Source organism: Bombina bombina, chromosome 4 (genome assembly GCF_027579735.1).
Source record: "Bombina bombina isolate aBomBom1 chromosome 4, aBomBom1.pri, whole genome shotgun sequence".
NCBI classification, from domain to species: Eukaryota; Metazoa; Chordata; class Amphibia; order Anura; family Bombinatoridae; genus Bombina; species Bombina bombina.
Window position 1 is genome coordinate 1,200,105,290 of NC_069502.1, and position 8,643 is coordinate 1,200,113,932.

Genomic DNA, 8,643 nt, shown 5'->3' on the forward strand with positions numbered 1-8,643 from the left:
AATATTTTAGAACTTTTCAGGGCTCTTCAGGTTCGGCCTCTGTTGAAGAGAAAACTGTTCATTTGTTTTCAGACAGACAATATCACAACTGTGGCATATGTCAATCATCAGGGTGGGACTCACAGTACCTAAGCTATGAAAGAAGTATCTCGGATACTTTCTTGGGTGGAATCCAGCTCCTGTCTAATTTATGCGGTTCATATCCCAGGTGTAGACAATTGGGAAGTGGATTATCTCAGCCGTCAGACTTTACATCCGGGGGAGTGGTCATTCGGATGTCCAGTTGCCAACCTTGGTCACTTCCTTTAAGACCAAACCTTCTGTCTCAAGGTCCATTTTTCCATCAGGATTTTAAATCATTAAATTTGAAGGTATGGAAATTGAACGCCTAGTGCTTAGTCATAGACTCAGACTCAGTGATTAATAATATGTTACAGGCTCATAAATCTGTTTCTAGGAAGATTTATTATCGAGTTTGGAAGACATATTTCATGGTGTTCTTCTAATAAATTCTCCTGGCATTCTTTTAGAATTCCTAGAATTTTACAGTTTCTTCAGGATGGTTTGGATAAAGGTTTGTCTGCAAGTTCCTTGAAGGGACAAATCTTTGCTCTTTCTGTTTTATTTCACAGAAAGATTGCTAAGCTTCCTGATATTCACTGTTTTGTACAGGCTTTGGTCCATATCAAGCCTGTCATTAAATCAATCTCTCCTCCTTGGAGTCTTAATTTGCTTTTGAAGGCTTTACAGGCTCCTTCGTTTGAGCCTATGCATTCTTTGGACATTAAACTACTTTCTTGGAAAGTGTTGTTCCTTTTTGCAATCTCTTCTGCTAGAAGAGTTTCTGAATTATCTGCTCTTTCTTGTGAATCTCCTTTTCTGATTTTCCATCAGGATAAGGCAGTTTTGCGGACATCATTTAAATCTCTACCTAAAGTTGTGAATTCTAACAACATTAATAGAGAAATTGTTGTTCCTTCTTTGTGTCCTAATCCTAAGAATTCTTTGGAGAGATCCTTACATTCTTTGGATGTTGTAAGAGCTTTGAAATATTATGCTGAAGCTACTAAAGACTTCAGGAAGACTTCTAGTCTATTTCTTGTCTTTTCTGGTTCTAGGAAAGGTCAGAAGGTTTCTGCCATTTCCTTGGCACCTTGGTTAAAGCTTTTGATTCATCAGGCTTATTTGGAGTTGGGTTAGGCCCCACCTCAGAGAATTACAGCTCATTCTACTAGATTAGTCTCCACTTTGTGGGCTTTTAAGAATGAAGCTTCAGTTGATCAAATTTGCAAAGCAGCAACTTGGTCTTCTTTGCATACATTTACTAAATTCTACCATTTTGATGTATTTGCTTCCTCGGAAGCAGTTTTTGGTAGAAAAGTTCTTCAGGCAGCTGTTTCAGTTTGATTCCTCTGCTTATGTTTAAGTTTTTTCTTTTCATTTATGAGAATAAACTTATATTTTGGGTTGTGGATTAATTTTTTCAGCGGAAAATGGCTGTTATTATTTTTATCCCTCCCTCTCTAGTGACTCTTCTGTGGAGTTCCACATCTTGGGTATTACTATCCCATATGTCACTAGTTCATGGACTCTTGCCAATTACATGAAAGAAAACATAATTTATGTAAGAACTTACCTGATGATAAATTTGATTCATTCATATTGGCAAGAGTCCATGAGACCCACCCTTTTTATGGTGGTTATGATTTTTTGTATAAAGCACAATTATTTCCAATTTCCATTATTTGATGCTTTTTACTCCTTTCTTTATCACCCCACTACTTGGCTATTCATTAAACTGAATTGTGGGTGTGGTGAGGGGTGTATTTATAGGCATTTTGAGGTTTGGGAAACTTTGCCCCTCCTGGTAGGATTGTATATCCCATACATCACTAGCTCATGGACTCTTGCCAATATGAAATAAATTAATTTATTAGGTAAGTTCTTACATAAATTATGTTTTTAAATAATTTTTATTAGTGTTATTATGAGTGTAACTGTACTTTGTAATGTATTTTTCATGTGTTTTGTGACACTTTTTTGTTTTGCGAAACCTTTAACCAGAACTCTGAGGTTGCACTAACCCAATGAGCGTTAACTTGAATTGCACTCCAGCAATCGCATTTACTTTCAACTTGTGATAGGTGCACAATTTAACCAGTTGTAAATGAACATGAAAACCCGATATCGCTTGCACGCAAACATTTGCGCTCTATTCGTAATCTGGCCCAATATGTTTTTTAAGCAGACCAAGTGGATTTAAAATTCACTATCATTTTATGTATATATGATTAAATGTGAGAGGGTTACAACAAAAAAATGTAAAAGGTCTCTTACTCAAACAACCCCATCCATTTTTAGCCCAAAATTGTACCCAAATGAATTCTTTAATTTGAATGTGTTATTTAAATATATATATATATATATAAATGCTATTTTACAAAATATAGAAAATAAATGGTTTATTCTAAAGTAATAACAAATTCTAACATATTTTTCTAGTTTATGAGTATGGCACTTAGCCGAAACGCGTAAAACCCGATCACTACTGTGTGACCCATGCCGATTGATTTTTAATCTGGAATAATAAAGCTGTTTTTTATACATTTGGATACCGGGACCGCTTTTTCTTCCTTTTTTTATATTTTTCTAGTCACCTATGTCTGCTTTTTTTCAGCGGAAAATGGCTGTTATTATTTTTATCCCTCCCTCTCTAGTGACTCTTCTGTGGAGTTCCACATCTTGGGTATTACTATCCCATATGTCACTAGTTCATGGACTCTTGCCAATTACATGAAAGAAAACATAATTTATGTAAGAACTTACCTGATGATAAATTTGATTCATTCATATTGGCAAGAGTCCATGAGACCCACCCTTTTTATGGTGGTTATGATTTTTTGTATAAAGCACAATTATTTCCAATTTCCTTTATTTGATGCTTTTTACTCCTTTCTTTATCACCCCACTACTTGGCTATTCATTAAACTGAATTGTGGGTGTGGTGAGGGGTGTATTTATAGGCATTTTGAGGTTTGGGAAACTTTGCCCCTCCTGGTAGGATTGTATATCCCATACATCACTAGCTCATGGACTCTTGCCAATATGAAATAAATTAATTTATCAGGTAAGTTCTTACATAAATTATGTTTTTAAATAATTTTTATTAGTGTTATTATGAGTGTAACTGTACTTTGTAATGTATTTTTCATGTGTTTTGTGACACTTTTTTGTTTTGCGAAACCTTTAACCAGAACTCTGAGGTTGCACTAACCCAATGAGCGTTAACTTGAATTGCACTCCAGCAATCGCATTTACTTTCAACTTGTGATAGGTGCACAATTTAACCAGTTGTAAATGAACATGAAAACCCGATATCGCTTGCACGCAAACATTTGCGCTCTATTCGTAATCTGGCCCAATATGTTTTTTAAGCAGACCAAGTGGATTTAAAATTCACTATCATTTTATGTATATATGATTAAATGTGAGAGGGTTACAACAAAAAAATGTAAAAGGTCTCTTACTCAAACAACCCCATCCATTTTTAGCCCAAAATTGTACCCAAATGAATTCTTTAATTTGAATGTGTTATTTAAATATATATATATATATAAATGCTATTTTACAAAATATAGAAAATAAATGGTTTATTCTAAAGTAATAACAAATTCTAACATATTTTTCTAGTTTATGAGTATGGCACTTAGCCGAAACGCGTAAAACCCGATCACTACTGTGTGACCCATGCCGATTGATTTTTAATCTGGAATAATAAAGCTGTTTTTTATACATTTGGATACCGGGACCGCTTTTTCTTCCTTTTTTTATATTTTTCTAGTCACCTATGTCTGCTTTTTTTCAGCGGAAAATGGCTGTTATTATTTTTATCCCTCCCTCTCTAGTGACTCTTCTGTGGAGTTCCACATCTTGGGTATTACTATCCCATATGTCACTAGTTCATGGACTCTTGCCAATTACATGAAAGAAAACATAATTTATGTAAGAACTTACCTGATGATAAATTTGATTCATTCATATTGGCAAGAGTCCATGAGACCCACCCTTTTTATGGTGGTTATGATTTTTTGTATAAAGCACAATTATTTCCAATTTCCTTTATTTGATGCTTTTTACTCCTTTCTTTATCACCCCACTACTTGGCTATTCATTAAACTGAATTGTGGGTGTGGTGAGGGGTGTATTTATAGGCATTTTGAGGTTTGGGAAACTTTGCCCCTCCTGGTAGGATTGTATATCCCATACATCACTAGCTCATGGACTCTTGCCAATATGAAATAAATTAATTTATCAGGTAAGTTCTTACATAAATTATGTTTTTAAATAATTTTTATTAGTGTTATTATGAGTGTAACTGTACTTTGTAATGTATTTTTCATGTGTTTTGTGACACTTTTTTGTTTTGGGAAACCTTTAACCAGAACTCTGAGGTTGCACTAACCCAATGAGCGTTAACTTGAATTGCACTCCAGCAATCGCATTTACTTTCAACTTGTGATAGGTGCACAATTTAACCAGTTGTAAATGAACATGAAAACCCGATATCGCTTGCACGCAAACATTTGCGCTCTATTCGTAATCTGGCCCAATATGTTTTTTAAGCAGACCAAGTGGATTTAAAATTCACTATCATTTTATGTATATATGATTAAATGTGAGAGGGTTACAACAAAAAAATGTAAAAGGTCTCTTACTCAAACAACCCCATCCATTTTTAGCCCAAAATTGTACCCAAATGAATTCTTTAATTTGAATGTGTTATTTAAATATATATATATATAAATGCTATTTTACAAAATATAGAAAATAAATGGTTTATTCTAAAGTAATAACAAATTCTAACATATTTTTCTAGTTTATGAGTATGGCACTTAGCCGAAACGCGTAAAACCCGATCACTACTGTGTGACCCATGCCGATTGATTTTTAATCTGGAATAATAAAGCTGTTTTTTATACATTTGGATACCGGGACCGCTTTTTCTTCCTTTTTTTATATTTTTCTAGTCACCTATGTCTGCTTTTTTTCAGCGGAAAATGGCTGTTATTATTTTTATCCCTCCCTCTCTAGTGACTCTTCTGTGGAGTTCCACATCTTGGGTATTACTATCCCATATGTCACTAGTTCATGGACTCTTGCCAATTACATGAAAGAAAACATAATTTATGTAAGAACTTACCTGATGATAAATTTGATTCATTCATATTGGCAAGAGTCCATGAGACCCACCCTTTTTATGGTGGTTATGATTTTTTGTATAAAGCACAATTATTTCCAATTTCCTTTATTTGATGCTTTTTACTCCTTTCTTTATCACCCCACTACTTGGCTATTCATTAAACTGAATTGTGGGTGTGGTGAGGGGTGTATTTATAGGCATTTTGAGGTTTGGGAAACTTTGCCCCTCCTGGTAGGATTGTATATCCCATACATCACTAGCTCATGGACTCTTGCCAATATGAAATAAATTAATTTATCAGGTAAGTTCTTACATAAATTATGTTTTTAAATAATTTTTATTAGTGTTATTATGAGTGTAACTGTACTTTGTAATGTATTTTTCATGTGTTTTGTGACACTTTTTTGTTTTGCGAAACCTTTAACCAGAACTCTGAGGTTGCACTAACCCAATGAGCGTTAACTTGAATTGCACTCCAGCAATCGCATTTACTTTCAACTTGTGATAGGTGCACAATTTAACCAGTTGTAAATGAACATGAAAACCCGATATCGCTTGCACGCAAACATTTGCGCTCTATTCGTAATCTGGCCCAATATGTTTTTTAAGCAGACCAAGTGGATTTAAAATTCACTATCATTTTATGTATATATGATTAAATGTGAGAGGGTTACAACAAAAAAATGTAAAAGGTCTCTTACTCAAACAACCCCATCCATTTTTAGCCCAAAATTGTACCCAAATGAATTCTTTAATTTGAATGTGTTATTTAAATATATATATATATAAATGCTATTTTACAAAATATAGAAAATAAATGGTTTATTCTAAAGTAATAACAAATTCTAACATATTTTTCTAGTTTATGAGTATGGCACTTAGCCGAAACGCGTAAAACCCGATCACTACTGTGTGACCCATGCCGATTGATTTTTAATCTGGAATAATAAAGCTGTTTTTTATACATTTGGATACCGGGACCGCTTTTTCTTCCTTTTTTTATATTTTTCTAGTCACCTATGTCTGCTTTTTTTCAGCGGAAAATGGCTGTTATTATTTTTATCCCTCCCTCTCTAGTGACTCTTCTGTGGAGTTCCACATCTTGGGTATTACTATCCCATATGTCACTAGTTCATGGACTCTTGCCAATTACATGAAAGAAAACATAATTTATGTAAGAACTTACCTGATGATAAATTTGATTCATTCATATTGGCAAGAGTCCATGAGACCCACCCTTTTTATGGTGGTTATGATTTTTTGTATAAAGCACAATTATTTCCAATTTCCTTTATTTGATGCTTTTTAATCCTTTCTTTATCACCCCACTACTTGGCTATTCATTAAACTGAATTGTGGGTGTGGTGAGGGGTGTATTTATAGGCATTTTGAGGTTTGGGAAACTTTGCCCCTCCTGGTAGGATTGTATATCCCATACATCACTAGCTCATGGACTCTTGCCAATATGAAATAAATTAATTTATCAGGTAAGTTCTTACATAAATTATGTTTTTAAATAATTTTTATTAGTGTTATTATGAGTGTAACTGTACTTTGTAATGTATTTTTCATGTGTTTTGTGACACTTTTTTGTTTTGCGAAACCTTTAACCAGAACTCTGAGGTTGCACTAACCCAATGAGCGTTAACTTGAATTGCACTCCAGCAATCGCATTTACTTTCAACTTGTGATAGGTGCACAATTTAACCAGTTGTAAATTAACATGAAAACCCGATATCGCTTGCACGCAAACATTTGCGCTCTATTCATAATCTGGCCCAATATGTTTTTTAAGCAGACCAAGTGGATTTAAAATTCACTATCATTTTATGTATATATGATTAAATGTGAGAGGGTTATTTAAAATTATATATATATATATATATATATATATATATATATAAATGCTATTTTACAAAATATAGAAAATAAATGGTTTATTCTAAAGTAATAACAAATTCTAACATATTTTTCTAGTTTATGAGTACGGCACTTAGCCGAGACGCGTAAAAACCCGATCACTACTGTGTGACCCATGACGATTGACTTTTAATCTGGAATAATAAAGCTGTTTTTTTATACATTTGGATACTGGGACCGCTTTTTCTTCCTTTTTCTATATTTTTTTAGTCACCTATGTATGCTTCTCACTTAAGCTTCCAGTCTGTGGCTGCATATATACTGGGTCTATAAAAAAAAGAGTGAGGGGCAGGATTAGCAAATTCAGCTAACACAAGTTTACATTTTTAATTAGCAAATCTTTGTGCTAAAACTGCAATTTGCATTTGGAATAAAATTTGATTAAAGGCAATGCCCCAGAATACAAGTGAAGCGTTATTAATAGTGCAGGGTGCTCTATCAATATCGCAGGCTCGTGCTAAGATTAGCGCGGCTCACATCTCTTTAGTGCCTCCTATAGTTTCAATGGATAAAGCAGCCGCTTTAAACATTGCATTGCGTTACGTATTGTGCTTGAGTGCAACACACAACAGCACTAAAAACGTTAGCGACACTTGAGGCCTGAAGTAAAGTGTTAGAATAAAAGCATAACAAACCAAGTGTAAAACATTAAAATAAAGCATTACACAAATATATATATATATTGAGTGCTTTCCGACTTGAGATTATTACTTGTGATGCACCCCAGGTAGTTATGTGGACTTTATTGTGAGTGCTAGCTATAACCATGGAATATACTCTCTCTCTCTCTCTCTATCTATCTATATATATATATATATATATATATATATATATATATATATATATATATATATATATATATATATATATATATATATATACTGTATATATATAATGTGTAATATATGTTTATCATTCAAATAAATGTTTAAAAAAATAACAATTAACACAAGGTTGTTGCCTGAGAAGGGCTATAAAAACATAATTTTTTTAATACATTTATATGACTAATAAATATATATTTTACATTTGATATATTACCATATCCCTTTGAAACAATGTTAACAATTATTTTGTTTGTTTTTAAAATAGAAAATGTTGAAATAGCATTGTCCTTTACTCTGAAAAAAAAAATCTTTTTCTTATTATATAAACATTTAAAATAAACAAAAACATTTCCTTCTGAGTGAATAACAATGCTATTTCAACTATTTCTCAATGCACTTTCAGCTATAGCTCACTTGACTTAGCGCACCATCGGATTAGTACCCCATAGAAGTCTTTGTCTTTGGGGAGTTGTTAGAACATCTGAGGCTATCGCTCGAGCAAAAACATTTTACTTTCAACTTGTAATATGAGAGCAAGAATAGGAGTGCTTTGGATTTAAATTAAGTGGTGTTACCTTTCAATAACACTAATATTTTTGTGCTCCGTTTGTAATCTGACCCATTTTTATCAGTCTGTATGAAAATATGTTTTCTGATACAAACTATTTATCTGCACTGACCCCTACTGGTGATTTT